At 43.7% G+C, this 16,640-nt stretch overlaps 1 long non-coding RNA gene across 1 annotated transcript; it reads left to right on the top strand.

The window, feature by feature from the left end:
- Positions 1-316: 316 nt before the first annotated feature.
- Positions 317-1,078, top strand: LOC120374699. Its single transcript, XR_005586210.1, has 2 exons — positions 317-618; positions 789-1,078. It is a non-coding gene; the product is annotated as an uncharacterized LOC120374699 (long non-coding RNA).
- Positions 1,079-16,640: the final 15,562 nt, after the last annotated feature.

Genomic DNA, 16,640 nt, shown 5'->3' with positions numbered 1-16,640 from the left:
AATGGTCATGAAAGGTGTTCTGTCACTTATACTTATTAATATTGTTCTCTTATTTGTTATTTCTATACCACCATAGGTGTGCATAGTGCTTTATAGAGAACTATAAATACACAAGAATCTCAAGTTACATCAGTTGAACACCAATGTTAGGCACAAGACCTCTTCCCTAAAGAGATGCAACCTAAAGTCAACTAAGAGATTAAAGAATCTGACAACAGGATAGTGGGCACAGCCCTCTTGGCATCTGAGGGAAAGAGAGATGCAGTGTGTAACTGGAATTTCACGTTTAATAGAATGTCTGTTGGGATGAGCTATGTAACAATGGAGCATTAGAGATGATAGGCTGACTGAAAAGTGAGTTTTGAGGAGAGTGTGGTCATTTGGCTCATGACGACAGGGGAGAATGTTCAAAGCATATGAAGGCGGTATGAAGATGAGGGCTGGAGAAGGAAGATATGAGACATAATTAAGGAAACCCAGCAGTGCCACATGGCCCTACCTCTCAGTGGTACTCTAAGCGAGATGTCCCTTGAAATCACCCTGACATGTAATTCAATAAATAGCTCTAAATGCCATCGTGATGAAGCTGCAAAACAGGGGATTACAACTCCTGGTCAGGTAAGAAAAGATATCGAACCAGGAAGTGGCCAGGCTCTGTTTGGAGGTGAGAGCCACACGGCAGCAGGAAGATGGAAAGAAGCCTTAAGAACCGTGGACAGAGCTGCATGTGGAATGGGCTGTGATTGCTGGACATCACAACTGAATTCAGGTCTATATTGGACTTACAGGTGAGCAGCAGCAGCTGGGCAGGGAACCACTGCAAAGGAGACCCCATGAACAATGCTAACTGAGACTGGCCTGGAAACCTGCAAGCTCCTATTTGCTTTAATGGAGAGAGACTAGGCAGCGCACCCAGGCACTAGGCCTGAAGAGCCCTGACTCTCAAGTGGACTGCCCCTCAGGACCCAAACAGAAACTGCTATTGCTCACTTTGAACTGTAACTGTTTATTCTCTGTACTTACGGCATTGGCAACCCTTCCCTTTCCTGCCAGCCGTAATAAAAACCTTTCCCTTGGCCAAGTGTCTGAGTGGTTATTGGACCTGCAAGAGCTAGTACCTACAAGGCTTAGCTGCTAAAGCACCTACAGCCATTGCCTCTGAGACACAGTATGCTGGGCACAGTACTGGCACCCTAGGAGTTTGCAGTAGAGTGTTACCCATTATTACACCATATTGAAACCAAAAGCTCAGTAGGATTATATATGAATAATAAGTATACTCTCAATTTCATTGATACATTGCTTTCCAGAGGGAGGGGGCCTATGGTGGCTTTAAGCCACTTTTATGGGTTTCTGTTCCTAGGCTGGTGTAATTTAAACAGCCCTGAGAGCCTAAGTTATGGCAGCTACCCTGAGCTGCTCTCTGGGCACTGTGGGAGCCCACAATCTCCACAACACTGTGTTCTGTGTGGACCTAACCCCAATATACTGTCCCAGTTGGAACCAGGGTTTTGAAGGCCTCTTTATGTGACTTCTGATCTCTTACAGAGCACAAAGTGGCCAGAGTGTGAGAATCTCACCTCATGTTACTAGTCAATGTTTAACTAGTAAGAGTAAGCTAGTTGTTTCTACATAAAGTTTGTAACTGTGGCTAAGTTAACCTAAAGGGTTGAGTTCCCTTACTGAATATGAAGTTTGAACTTGAGACACAACTTCTTTCCATAATTTGGTGATACATAATGAATATCTATAGTAAAAAGGCACATGGCAAAATTCTATAGGTTTTCAAAACAAATTCTGTAGCATCCTATAACAATTCTATAGGTTTCTATTGGTTTATTTCCTAATAAATCCTACAGGATTTTTCCATAATGGTAATGAGCTTCTAGAGAAGTTGTATAGCATTTTATATAGGCACATTGTACAGAGACTACAGAACCTATAGAAAGGTTATCAACCATCATCTAGAATTATATTGCAGGGATATTTATTAATTAAACCAGGTACTTCAAGATATCTACAGGAAAGATATTTTCTGTTAAATCCTATGGACTTTTCCATAGGGGGGACTCCGCTGGCCAGTTAAAGAACAGAGGCCTGTATCCCCCCCAATCTTCCTCTGTCAGATGGATGCTGTTCGCAACGGGCTTCAACAGGGACATGGGGAGAGAAGGAGAGAGAGTGTGAAGCAGAGAAAAAGAAAGGCTTTCGGGGTGTTGACATGACCTTGGTGAACTTCCTTAAGAAAAAAATGTATTACAGAATATGTATGTTTATGGTACTTCTGGATGTCTCTACTTCCAGGCTTCTCTTTCTTATATGCCAAACATGTTTCTCTGTTTCTAGACCTACCTTCTTCATAAGAATATAATGTCCTACCTTGCTTTCTTCTCCTCCCTCCAGGACTCATTTCTGTCACTCCTTAAGGCCCTTTTAGCCTCACCTCCAGGTCTCCACATCCCTTCAATACACCAGGCCATCCTCTTTTTCTCAAAATCTATACCCTGCTGAAAAATTGTGGTAGAGGTATAGCAAGCAACAGTCCTATACTTTCTCTTCTCTTCACAAGGCTACCTTCTTATGCAGAGGAGAATAAGGTGACCCTCAGGCAAATACAGTCCTTGGTGGGTATTAGAAAAGTAGGACACTTATTCACAGTGGTGAATAAACTTGATGGCCAAATGTGAAAAATTCTGCAACAGCTTAAAGAATTCACTGGCCAGACAAACATCCTGGGTCATTACTTTGAATGGAACCAGTTGATATATTGCAGACCCCTATCTGTGCCAAATGAAAAATAATGCAACCATAGGTCATATCCTTTGCTGATATAAATTGGCATTGCTTCATATAAGAAACAACATTTGTACCCACAGTGTACAAATTTTGCTTTGTTTGTGCAAAATGTTTCATAAATCATTCCAGTTTTCAGTATTTTATTTTGGAAAAAGTTTTGCCCGTCAGGAAAAAAAAACAACCTTTTAAACTTTATCATATTGAAATAAAGCCTACTAATGTACAGTTTGTGCCAAAATCCATTTCTGCTTTGTTACACAGAGATGTAGAAGAGGGGAGTGTCCTTAACACATTTGTCAGCTGAATCATCTAGAATTCTGATAGTCCCAGGCCCAGTTCAGCCAATATCAATGTCCAAAATATCATGCAAGTTTCTTATTCTCCTCCTCCTCCTCACAGAGGCGCTGATGCCTCAGGGTAAAGTTGGAAAAACATTCTATTGAGAGACAATTTTACCCTGGAGCCTATAATTTTTGCATTATCTCTCATCCTTCTTTATGACTTAGTACTAAGGACATTTGCATGAAAATAGGATCTTCTTTGTGTAGAAACTTCCATTTCTTATTTACCATTTAACCCTACCTGTGAAATGTCACAATCATCTCCATGTTGCAACCAGCTGTGACATCACAAACCAATTATCATGATATTAGCTGGTAAGTAAGAAGTGGGAGCAGGTGAACTATAAATCAAGGGTCTGAGCCAAAGCCCATCGAAGTCAATGGAAAGACTCCCACTGATTTAAATAGACTTTGAATCAGGCCCTACATCAGTGGTGGGCAAACTACGGCCCGGGGGCCACATCCGGCCCTCCAGACATTTTAATCTGGCCCTCAAGCTCCTGCCAGGAAGTGGGGTCTGGGGCTTGCCCCGCTCTGGCACTCCAGCTGGGGAGTGGAGTTGGGATCTTACCCCACTCCGTACAGCTCCTGGAAGCAGGGGCATGTCCCCCCTCTGGCTCCTACACATAGGGTCAGCCAGGGGGCTCCGCATGCTGCCTCTGCCCCAAGTGCTTCCCCCACAGCTTCCATTGGCTGGGAACCACAGCCAATGGGAGCTGCAGGGGTGGCGCCTGTTGACAGGGCAGTGTACAGAGCCCCCTGGCTGCACCTCCTCATAGGAACCAGAGCGGGGACATGCCGCTGTTTCTAGGAGTTGCTTGAGGTAAGCGCTACCCGGAGCCTGCCCCCGTGAAACCCTCCTGTGCCCCAGTCCTGATCCTCCTCCCTTCCACTGAACCCCTCGGTTCCAGTCCAGAGCACCCTCCTGCAGCTCCAGCCTCTGATCCCCAGCCTCACCCCAGAGCCAGCACCCCCCAGCTGGAGCCCTCCCACCCTCCAACCCCCAATTTCGTGAGCATTCATGGCCCGCCATACAATTTCCATACCCAGATGTGGCCTTCGGGCCAAAAAGTTTGCCCACTTCTGCCCTACATCCTGTTTTCCTGCAAATGAGTGGAAGAAATAAAATTCATTTTTAAATGATAAAGGCAGAGCACTCTCTAAATATGTTATCAAAATTTCTCTACATGTGGATGGCTCTTTAAGCAGAGAAAATGCATTCTATGAACATTAGAAGAGAACCAGAAATCTTGACACGATCTCCATTGTTATTTACTTGTTGTGGCACTGTTCCACATTATTATGATAAGATATATTTCTTCCATGAAATGTGAGCATGTTTCGTAGCACCGGAAGTTAAGGATCCACCAGAGAGCAGAAAAGGTGCCATTGTTTTGTGGTTTCCAGCTTGATTTTTTCCCCCCACAAAATATACACACAAAATAAGACTAACATTTTTCTTTTCATATGAATAAAAGGATCTGAGTGCTTACTGTTTGCCACAAGAAATACAATAGGGCTCTAAACTTCACCAGCAGAAATTGTCTTCCTTCCCTCTTCCCCACAATGACATAGTCATCATTAACAAGCTCTTTTTGTTCTTTTCTATATATGGATTCAAACAGCACAATCTTCCTTTCTTGCCTAGAAATATTGACCATTAAATCAGTATTATACTATTTGGATCCCTTTTAAAATTTTAGTACTGGTAAAATTGGTTATGACTGAAGCCCAATAAAGGAGCCCTATGACTTTTATTTGTATCTCAATACCTTGTTTGAGGCTCAGTATATAAGCTGGCAGAAAAGTCTTGGCTTTCCAGTCTGAAGGAACTGTGGTTACCATCTGTAAGATATGAGTTTTGCAGCTGTTTTCAATAAGATAGTTTTGGATTAAATCTTGGAAAAAACGACTCATGCCAAAAAGTCTATTACCATGTATTTGGCTATGCCCTAAACTTGCAAATATAAAATTCCCCAAACAGTTGGGAAAAAATAATAATAAATCCAAATGTCTCATTAAGCAATACATGTTTCATCTTAATGAACATATCACATGCAAGATAAAGAACCATGCATAGTTAATTATACACTTGATACCATGAAGAGAGCTCAAATACAGCCTGTATGACATTGGCCTATTTCCTAACCTTAACCCTTACACAAAAGACGTTGCTGTAAATTGGGAGGCCCAGTTCATCTGGGGCTTGTCCAAAAGAACTTTGCCAAATGAGCTGAATTAGAAAAAGCAGTATCATGTAGTAGCAAACCTACTGTAAACTGACCTTTACTAAGTTCAATGGTCATGAGAAAATTTGCATCTCCTTTTGTGAGACTGATTTCGTAAACTGTTGTCAAAACCAGATGGAGCACATAACGACCTCTGACAGTCAGGCTTAAATCAGGTCCTGACTCTGCAGACTCTTGAACATGATTTTAACCCTAAAAGTAGTCCCATTGAACTCAATGAGTGTTAAGTGCTTAAATGTTTACAGGCTTGGGGAGAATGGGGCTGATCCTAAATCCTTTAAAGTCAGTGCGGTCTTTCCTTTGGCCTCTCCGGTGTTAAATTTTATCTTCCACTATTTGAGATGAGACGAGATCTACTGTTTTGTTTTAAGTAAAAAAACCCAAACAAACGTGGGGGATAATCTTCTCTAGGCACATTTTAGTTTCTACAATTAGTAAGACAGCCCAAAGAAGGAGACAAGTTAATATCAGCAAAAACAATGAGAAGTACTTGTGGCACCTTAGAGACTAACAAATTTGTTTGGGCAGAAGCTTTCTTGGGCTGATGAAGTGGGTTTTAGGCCACGAAAGCTTATGCCCAAATACATTTGTTAGTCCCTAAGGTGCCACAGTTAATACTGTTTTTGCTGATACAGACTAACACGGCTACCCTTCTGAAGTTAATATTAGTAATTGAAATAATAAAAGCAACTATTTTAAAAGCTGTTATATAGCTGTATTTTTAAGGCAGTTATTGATTTTTCAGAATATTTCTTCCACTATATTTCATGTCATAGAGAAAGTGATTACAAACTGAAACTAAGTTAGCAAACTTAGCAGAGAGAAATGCTGAATATATGATGATTGCAGTCCAATTCACAGTATATATTTTTCATCATTATATTTCATGCAATTAGTGAGGCATTCTTGTCTCATATAAAATGCTACTACACAATGCTTCCTTTACAATTTTCAGAGTCCTAAACACAAAGATTTAATTTTTCAAAAAGAGCATGTAAGTTTCTCAAAACCAATATAATTTCATACTAAATTGTGTTTTAGTTCTGTTCAGATTATCTGAAAAACTATGCACAAAGTTTTATATGTAAAGCAAAACTAACTTTGGCTTGTTTTCCAGTTTAGGTACAAGGTAAAAATAAAATCATTATATGTTCAGATCCCAAATACATCTCCTCATGTAATAAAAGACAATTTCACCAACGGTACTGCTTTTCACTTTGTAAGAACTGACCATGGCGCAAAAGACTCCAAATTTTGGAACACAGTAGTAAAAATCTCTAGGATATTATATACATTTTACTCCAACCAATACATCATTTTCCCCTCCAGTTTGCTCATGGCAATCTTTGTATCTCTTTTTATTGAGGCTTTAACCCCACCCTAGCATCCATGCTTTCCCTTTCCCAACCAATCTGTCATCCCCTCTCTTTTACACACAAAGTTTTGCAAACCATAAGCTTGAAGAAACACTTTACTTGGCTTGCACTACTTCTTTTAAGGCATTTTCCCCCCTTCCAAGGTTCTATTGGCCAATAGTGAGTTTTAAAGCAGCCTTCCAAGCAAAGACTGAGGAAGTGGCTGAAAAACAGAAACCGTCTGTCCTGAACATCTGTCTGGGAACTTTCATAAACAAAGATTGTGTGTTCATTCCTGATGGTTGTTGATTGAGATCATCTGGTGGAGATTTGAGTGTGTGTGTCATTGCACCTCACTGGGCTTAGCTAGCAAGAAGCAAGTTGGGGCTAGGGTTATTATGCTCTCAGGTCTGCTCAGGAGATTAGAAGTGAACAAAATGGGGAAGTTTAGAAATGCAAACAATTTCTGAAAATGCAGCAAACATATTGCACATAGTGTTCCAGCCATGGACATGCCCAAGTCTTATAACAAGAAATGAGCCACAGTGCATGGACGATGCCCATAACAAAAAAAATGAGACCATACAAACTTTTACACAACCTGAAAGCATGTAGAGTGGGAGAGAACAGTATAAACTGTGTCACAATTTTGTTCACCTTGTAGAAACTGAGGCCAGAGATGCCTTAGAAACCTAACATAGATGGATAGAGAGAAAGACACACACACACAAATATCCACCATTTTTTCAGTCCCATCCACCCCATCATCCATACTTTTTTTTATGGATAGGGAAACCTGAATAAAGCCCCAAACTATTACAGGAAGAGCCATGTGGACAGTGCCTTGTTGACTAATAAGGTTTCCCACTGGTTTCTACCCACACAGAGTCAATTGGAAGGTCAGGACCTAAGTTATAAACTGCCTGCCTAATAAATGAACCAGGTGGTTTAAAATACTAACAGTGCTATACTTATTCAATATCATCATACCACCATATCTGCATAAACTGGGTAAATCAAGCAATATGAGGAAAAAAGAAACCTTTAAAAACAAATCCTCCATTTGGGCACACTCTTTTGTAACACACCTTTAAAATTCACCAAAGACAGGGCTAGACCTCACCTCTACGATGCAATACTCTGTGTGCATATGTTAGTCCTATTACATTAACATAGACAGTGATAAATGAAAGACACATAAACATACTAGGTAGTATGGTTTACCTATTATTAGCCCCAGATTCTATTAATTTCAAGTCCATACTGAAGCAACATCATCCACTTGGGTGTACAGGGCATGGTACTTGTCAAGTTTCTCTGAGCTTCTCCATACTAGCAAGACGATGAATCTAACAGCATGAAGGAATAGTTTGTGGTTTGCCCCAAGGATGGATGTATCACTTTGGTAATGCTCCAACAGTGTGTTAAAAAGTTAGCATTTACCAATGCTTTACACACCACATCTGAGATACCACAGTCACTTCCTGTTCCCAGTGGAGGGGGAATTGTGGTACCTCAAATTTCACAGTGTGATAGTTGGCAGATGCATCGTTTTGTAATGATAATCTCTATAGTGTGTCTGGCACAGGGGTGAGCTGCAGCCGGTTCGCACGGGTTCACGCGAACCCGTTGTTAAATTTAGCAGCCATTTTAGAAGCGGTTGTTAAGGGCTGCTAAATTTAACAAAAGTTCCGGCCCAAACTCACTTCCCGCTCCTCTCCTGCTCCGCCCCCTTCTCCTCCCCCTCCCCTGCTTCCCGCGAATCAGATGTTCGCGGGAAGCCTGAACAAGCAGCATGGAGGCAGGTAAGCTGGGGCGTGGAGGGGGAGGGGAGGTGCGGCTGGCTCAGCAGCTCCCGGTCCCAGACCACGGCTCCCTCCAGCCCAGCGCCGGCCGGGGGAGTCGGGCCCCGCGGCTGCCGCCGAGCGGCTCGGCCCCGGTGCCGGCTCGGGGAGTCGGGCCCGCGGCTGCCGCCGGCGGCTGGGCCCCGGTGCCAGCCCGGGAGTCAGGCGAGGCTGCCGCCGAGCGGCTCGGCCCGTGCCGCCCGGGAGTCGGGCCGAGCGGCTGCCGCCGAGCGGCTCGGCCCCGTGCCGGTCCGGGAGTCGGGCCGAGCGGCGGCTGGGCCCGTGCCGGCCCGGGAGTCGGGCTGCGGCTGCCGCCCGGCGGCTCGGCCCCGGTGCTGGCCCGGGAGTCGGGCCGAGCGGCTGCCGCCGAGCGGCTCGGCCCGGTGCCGTCCAGGAGTCGTCGGAGCGGCTGCCGCCGCGGCGGTGCCTGCTCTGGTCCGCCGGGCTCGGGAGTTGGGCCCGCAGCGCCGGTCGTGGTCCTGGCAGAGTGGACCCGGTCCCCAGGCAGTGTGGTAAGGGGGCAGGGAGGGGGGGGGGTGTGGGGGGGTGGATAGGGGTCAGGGCAGTCAGAGGGCAGGGAACAGGGGGATTGAATGGGGGCAAGGGTCCCGGGGAGCAGTCAGGAAAGAGCAGGGTTGGATGAGGTGGTGGGGGCACTCAGGGACAGAGAGAAGGGGTAGTTGTATGGGGTAGGGGTTCTGGGGGGCCATTGAGAATGAGAGGAGGGGTTGGGTGGCGGCAAGGGGCAGTCAGGGGACAGGGAAGGGGGGGATGGGTCAGGGGTCTCGGAGTGTGTGTGTCAAGGAACATGAAGGGTTGGATGGGGCACGCCCCCTCCCCCCCCGGAGGGGGGGGGAAGGAGGGAAACCGTTGTTAAAATTTTGGAGGGAGGAGGGAACCGGTTGTTAAAAATTTGGCAGCTCATCACTGGTCTGGCATTTGAACTGAAGTCTTCCATGCTTCAGCACAAAAATGTACCCTATGGCCACCAAGCAACAGCTTTTTAAATTAACACTTTCTCTGCTCTATACCACAGGTATGGGCTATGGAATTTGGGGAGAGACCCCCATCAGCTAGATGAAAGCTGAAACTGGAGAGGGTCCATGTTTAGAAATGGGAAGTAAGTGGGAACAACTTCAAGGTCAAGATGCTAGAGGAAAAAAGAAACCTGGAAGAATCCCAAGGCATGATACTGGTAGAAGGAAGTTTCTTTTTCCAAGATGCTGTATAAAACAATAGGGAGCCAGGTTGACCATATAGAAGCTAGACAATAGCCCAAGGAAGGGTCCCAGACGTTCAAAGGGGCCTAAAATAAAAAGGCAGAGTTTGGAGTCTAGGGATACTCTAATATCCAGAATTCAGAAAGCAGCAAAAGCTGACAATGAAGAAGTACCCAATAATGAAAGCAAAATGCAGCCTGAACTGCACTGACAGTTCACCCACAGATCCTTCAGGAAACAGGCTCTTCCCTCTAAATATCCAGCAAGCTCTACTGGCTGGTTCATGGACAGATGGTACCCTGATCTCTCCCCACCATTTGCCCATGGTATGCATGAAGGGAGATGCCTCTGCACTTATCAGAACTAGAGGAATTGCCTTTGTGCCTGCCTGCTGAGAAGGGGCACAAGAAATAGGACTCCCTGCACCCTCCCGCTGGTAATCTTGTGGATAAGTGAGGCAATAGCAGGTCTTCACACTTTAATATAAACCAAAACCAAGATACATCTACCTTCAACTGGTAAAATCAAACTCACAAAGTTTTCTCTATCTGCCTTATAGATTAGTTGAACGGATATTATATAGGATCTCATGGGAGTGCCACTGGTGCAGTACCTTCTAGTTTTGCAAAAAAACAGAATGACAAAAACATACATTTAAAAATCAAAATGTTCAAATAATCCAAATACTTATAATGTGTGTTGATCACTCATTGCAATATCTCATTATCTGCACATGGGGAGTCTGAATAACAAATATTCTCATTTGAAGATTTCAGCATGATCTTGGACACAGTTGCAGTCTGTCCAAAGATACATACCAATTTTCAATATGCTAAAGGGACACTTACAATAAGTGTTCTAAAAATGATTTCAGTAGACAATTAGTAAATTGGGTCCCAGCGTAAATGGATGGCTACATGGTATGAAACTACCAATCATTTTGCAGCCTTCTGAAAATGCAGCCTGATTTAATTTGCAATAGATAATCAACAAATATTCTTAATTATCATCTTGTCCCTTTCCATCACAATCTGTTTGCTTTTTTCCCAACACATAACTTTGTCCTGAAACATATCTAAACATTGAGATGTATTCACAGGCTCAGATGATGTTTTTAATGGCTCTGTGTAGCATTGCCATATCCCTTTTTATAATGTCCAAAGTCTTGCAAGTTTATGGAGCTGTTTTGAAATATATACACATGTGTGGTGGAGCAGGGGAGCCACCCCCAGCATGGAAAGGGTTAAGGAGAGCCTTTGGGCCCTGCTAGCCCTGCCCTGTTATGCCTGCAGCCAATGTCAGGCCTGGAGGGGGGAGAAAAGAAGGGAGCCTGGCTCAGTTCAGAGCTGACTGGTGAAGAGACAGGAACAAGCTGTTTCATTCCCTGATGGGATGAAGCCCTGGCCTGCAAGGAAACCTCAGCACCAGACGTAATTGACTGGATGGACCCCAGAGACATTGTAGGGCTTGCCCTCACGAGCCTGCGGCTGCCCTGCCCAAAGGACTCTGGGACTGCACCAAGGTGCTTCACTGGACCCAAGATTGAACCCTACAGGAAGCCCAGTAGATTGGACTAGAGGGGCCATGCCTCAGACTGAACAGACTGGGAGGAAGTAGCCCAGGGCAGTTGATTTTGACTCCCTGCTGGGAGAGACACAAATGCCTGCTCCCCCCCCCACCCCGATTCAGGGGTTGACATACACAGGGCCCTGGGCTGGGACCCAGTGGAGAGGAAGTGCCCATGTCCTCCTACGCCCCCTAACTGCCTGGCCTTAAAGACTGAGGTTACTCAGCCCAGCAGGGGACTGAGAGCCATGTGCTCTAACCACTAGGCACTAGGCTGCCCAAGCCCCTGTTACAACATAATTTTCAGTCCTTAATTTGACAAGCTCTATGGCCTCATAGTGTCTTCGCCACAGTCTGACTTGATGTCTCTTTATTTTTGATTGGTTTGTTTGCAGACTTGTATTTTGTTTCCCATGGATTTCTTATCCCATTGCAGAACACATACCCCTTCTTGAGTTCAGCTCTATGGCCTCATAGTGTCTTCGCCACAGTCTGACTTGATGTCTCTTTATTTTTGATTGGTTTGTTTGCAGACTTGTATTTTGTTTCCCATGGATTTCTTATCCCATTGCAGAACACATACCCCTTCTTGAGTTCAGCTGGCTTCCAGATTTCCCATTAGTGGAGAGCAATATTTTGAAAACATATATGCTTCTAATTTTTTTGTATATGTTTAATGTTTATTGTCTTGAATTATTTGGTATTACGGATTTGTTTTCTCCTTAGTCCATGGTCCAAAACTTCCTCCCACTGAAGTCACTGGCACAATTCTTGTTGATGTCATCTGGCATATTGAGGCTCACATCTTGGGCATGTGAATCAGTTTGGACTCTCTGTTTCAGTCTTGGCCTGATCCTATAAACCTTTATTCGTAGAATAGTCAGGGGACCGTTCATATGAGTGAGTATTACTCACATGAGTTAAATTTTAAGCTCACTAGCTCTCTCTCTCTTTTGAAATTCAGAATTAAGGAAGGAAATTATGGAGTTCATTTTTCTTAGGCTGACCCTGACAAGCCCACAGACTTAATTCTACAGCTTTAATTATATCTAACAAAACCGTATAATGAATTTCCAAGGGTAAAATGCATTGGGGATCAGACCAAGCAGAGAAAGCATTTGCTCAGAGGCTGAGGCAAATAAATGGAAATGTGTTTACATGAAATGCTGTATATTTGCAACAATGCTATTACCACCAGACCACAACTCAGTAAAACTCAGTGCCTATTCAGTGTGAGACATTATCAGACTAAACCATTATTCTCCAATCCGGCATCCAATAATGCTTTAATAAACTAATGTTCCATCTTGGATGTAGATCAAATAGCAATTGCCCTACCCATTTGGCTTTAGAGAAAACTGGCAAAGGAACTAAACATAAGGATTTCTGCAGGCAACTAAAGAGGTTGTTGTGTATAGAAACCTACAGTTATAACTTTCTTTATCTAACTTTGTTCTTTACTTTTGCAATTGTTCCTCTATCCTATAGAAATAAAAGTAATTCCACTGAGCCAGATCTCCTCTTTCAACCATGTAATCCACAGGAAGGACTAATGGGGAACAAACCTGCATGAAATTCCCCTAGACACAGCTCCTCCTGAATCATTCCATTGGCGGAAGATGTTTGGCTCCAATTCAAAATGCACAAGAATTCCACTGACTAACCCCATAGTTTCTCGAAGATTCCCAGGAGGCCAGGCCTGTCCACATGAAAGCCCTCTTGCTCTGCACCAGCTGTGAGGCCACAATACCTTCTCAGTCCCACCACAATCTGATCCTTGCCACACAGCCAGGACCATACCCAGTCTACACGATTACACTAGATACAAACAAGTAGAATCATAGTTTTCTTTATTTCCCAAACTTGAATGACTTGCTGAGGGGGAAAAATTGCTCTAATGAAAACACTAGAGGTTCGTATATAAAATGTAGATGCTTCACTTTGACAGAACGGGCAAGGAAAATATTGGGCCAGCCAAAGCATAGAAGCAACTTGATGTAACCTCTCTTCAAGCAGAAGTAACTCTTCACTTTTACATACTATCTTCAGAGGCTTTATGTAAACTCCCTGTCAGTAACCTGGGAAAAGCATGGGAGATGTAGATCATCCAAATACACTGTGGTAGATGCCAACAGATTTGGCAACAGGAAACAAAGGAAGTCAGCAGTGGCTTTGTCCTATCTCTTCAGTATTTCAGGAGAATACTTGCAGCTCCCATCTGAAAAAAGCCAGTGTGATTTATATCAAAATGCAACACTGCTTTATCAATATAATTAGAAAACCTGGGTTTTAATTTGAATTCACATGCCAGGTTCAATGGAATATCAATGGCAGAATACACCATACACTATAGAGACCACTGGAAGGTTATTCCCATAAAAGCCCTATAGACCATAATATAGCTACCCTTCTGGTGCCAATATTTTCAGTAGAGGAGCCCATCATGACACATATAAAGTGTCCCTAAGAACTCAGGGACATGGGCACGAGATTACTGTAACAAAAGGAGCTAGTTGCAGTGACAACAGAGACCAGAGAAAAGGGACAGTAATGAAACATGGGATAGCTTTTGTCTTTCGTTTTGTTGGGACTATGCTATCCAGGCAATGATGGTCTACAATAGAATTATGGATACTCTCTGACTGATAAATGGCATCTCAGCTTTTTCCTTTACACATTTTTTTTTTAAAAAAGACTTCAGGCTTGATCCTGCAAAGCACTGATAAGTAGAGCTGCACTTAAGAACAAAGTAAGACTAACTACACAATGGAGTGCAAGGGAATCCAGGCATGCAGTAGTGAAAGTACTTATGTACTGCTGCTGCCATGTTAGTTCAGCCTACTAGCTGGAGTAAGGTCTCAAATGGCAACTAATACTAAATGTTTCAGTCCCAATCCAGTAACACACTTGTGTTTTGCTACACTGGGGCCTTCAATAGCATCATGAGTCTTATGCTTAAGTCCACCTCTCCTCAGACGCACTGTTCTCCAGTTATACCATTAGATGCCTCTTTGTACCTTGCCCACTTGCAAGTAATGGGAGTCGGCATTCACTGGGATTGAGACTGCAGGTACATCTATGTGATCTGGGAATTACACTGTCCAGCTCAACTGTAGAAGTAACCATGCTGCGAGTGACTAAATTGTAGTCCCCATGGCAGCAGCTTGGGCTCGCCATCTGAGTAAGCGCTCAGGGGGATCAGGTGAAACTGTACTAGGGGTGGCTAGTCCAAGCAACCACCTGCGCTGCTGTGGACACACTGCTGTGTTTAGGTGCTCAAGCAGAGCTAGTGCAGGTACTCCTGTGCAAGTGGGAATCACGCCCACCAGCTCACATGCAGATGTACCTCTAGTGCTGCTGAATCAACATGGCAGGTGCAGATGGGACAGTACCATGGCCTAGTATTCCCTTGTGTTGGGATGTAACAGCCTTGTGTGGCACACAGACTTGCAGGCTCACTGCCATAATTAGGCTTGGCAGGATGAGAGGTTTTTATAATTTGATCCATTTAAAATTTACAGTTGTAGGAAATTATGGGGGAGTCAGAATTTAATTGACATTGAGATTCAAAAATTTCAAGCTTTATAACTATTAAAACTGAAAATTGTCAACATCACATGTCAAAACATACAAAATATCCTTAAACTCTAAGTTCCCAAGTAGTATTTTTCTGTCTAGCTGTAAATTTCAATTGATGGAAATATTTCATTGCTTTGCCTGTGTGTGCAGTTTTATATTTAACATTATTATAAATGCTGGAGGTGAAGCGAGGTTTGGGGATGGAGATTGACAGCTCATGACCCCCCCCCCCAATGTAATGACCTTGAGACCCCCCTGAGGGGTCACGACCCCCAGTTTGAGAACCTCTGCAATAGAGTAAGGGACAGCTGGGGATGGAGGGGAAGGCCTCCATGGATTGATTGCAGAGCACAACCTGGCCCCATTGTTTCCTTGCCCTACTTCTCAGCCTTTTTACACAGTTATTCATTTTATACTGCTTTGCTTTGTGATTTACCATTAATGTGTCTTGAAGTAAATGTGGTTCAACCTGATAGATGTTATAAGAACGTATTTTAATTTTATACATGTTGCTAATAACTTGGATAGTTCAGCATTAGCTTTCAATCAATCAGAAAAAGGCGTTGTCATCTGCGCCATAATTATTATTATTAAAATCCCAAAGGTTCAGTGCAGTAGTGGCTAATTAGGCCCTTCTCTGTTCAATCTTCTGTCACAGAAATGAGAGAATCTCTTGTGTGCACATTAAAGTCTATGGATCAAATTCCCCTTTTTGTTAGCTGCCCTGATGTAAATGGGGTTGCACCAGTAATGAATCTGGCTTTTAAAAAATCATTTTGTTAGAAGTGAAAGAAAAGGAAGGTTAATAAAAAAAAACAATAGGAAGTAAAACTGATATTTCAGTGGCTGTAACTTCCACATTGGAAAGCCAGCATCTGCTGACTATGGGACACGGAAAATATCAGTGTTGTGCTAATCGTGTGCCTCATCGGAATCAAACCACATAGCCCATCGTTCATGCACAAAAACACATTTTAAAAAATCCACACACAGCTGTCCCCCGGAGGAGAGTAAGGGAGAAAGAAGGAAAGAACCACATGAGACAGATGTAGTCACTTCCTTAATGCAGTGGTGGAAGATGCTCAGATACCATGATGATGGCTACAGTATAAGAACCTGAAAGGAATGAAATAGAATTGAATAGAGAGCACGAACCAAGCTCCTCATCACTGGAGGGAAAGGCAGATGTATCCATTATTGCTGTCTTAATTTAGGCCATATCCTGGCTTCGATTTTTTTTTAAAGGACTCTCCATTGATTTCAATATGGCATTGCCTACACTAATCAATGGCAAGATACATGTAGCTTTTAACCATTCTCATTCATTACCTGATCTCAAGGGCTTCCAAACAGGGCCGCCTCCAGGCACCAGCGAAGGAAGCAGGTGCCTGGGGTGGCCAATTAGAAAGGGGTGGTACTCCATCCATTATTGGGGTGGCACATCCAGGTCTTTGATGGCAATTCGATGGCAGGTCTTTCACTCCCTCTCTTCCTCTTCAGCGCACTTCGGCGGGCAGGTCAATCATTTGTTTGTTTGTTTTTCCCCGCTTGGGGTGGCAAAAAAGATGGAGCCGGCCCTGCTTCCAAAAACCTGGCTGCTACCCTAAAATAGTAACAGAGGGCTCAGTTGTGATTTGGATTACATGCCCATTCAGGGCCATAAGAATTCCTTTGTACTCTGGCTACCTGT

Source organism: Mauremys reevesii, linkage group 11 (assembly GCF_016161935.1).
Source record: "Mauremys reevesii isolate NIE-2019 linkage group 11, ASM1616193v1, whole genome shotgun sequence".
NCBI lineage: Eukaryota > Metazoa > Chordata > Testudines > Geoemydidae > Mauremys > Mauremys reevesii.
Note: the sequence above shows the minus strand (reverse complement) of the source record. Positions and strands in the feature narration are given on the sequence as shown.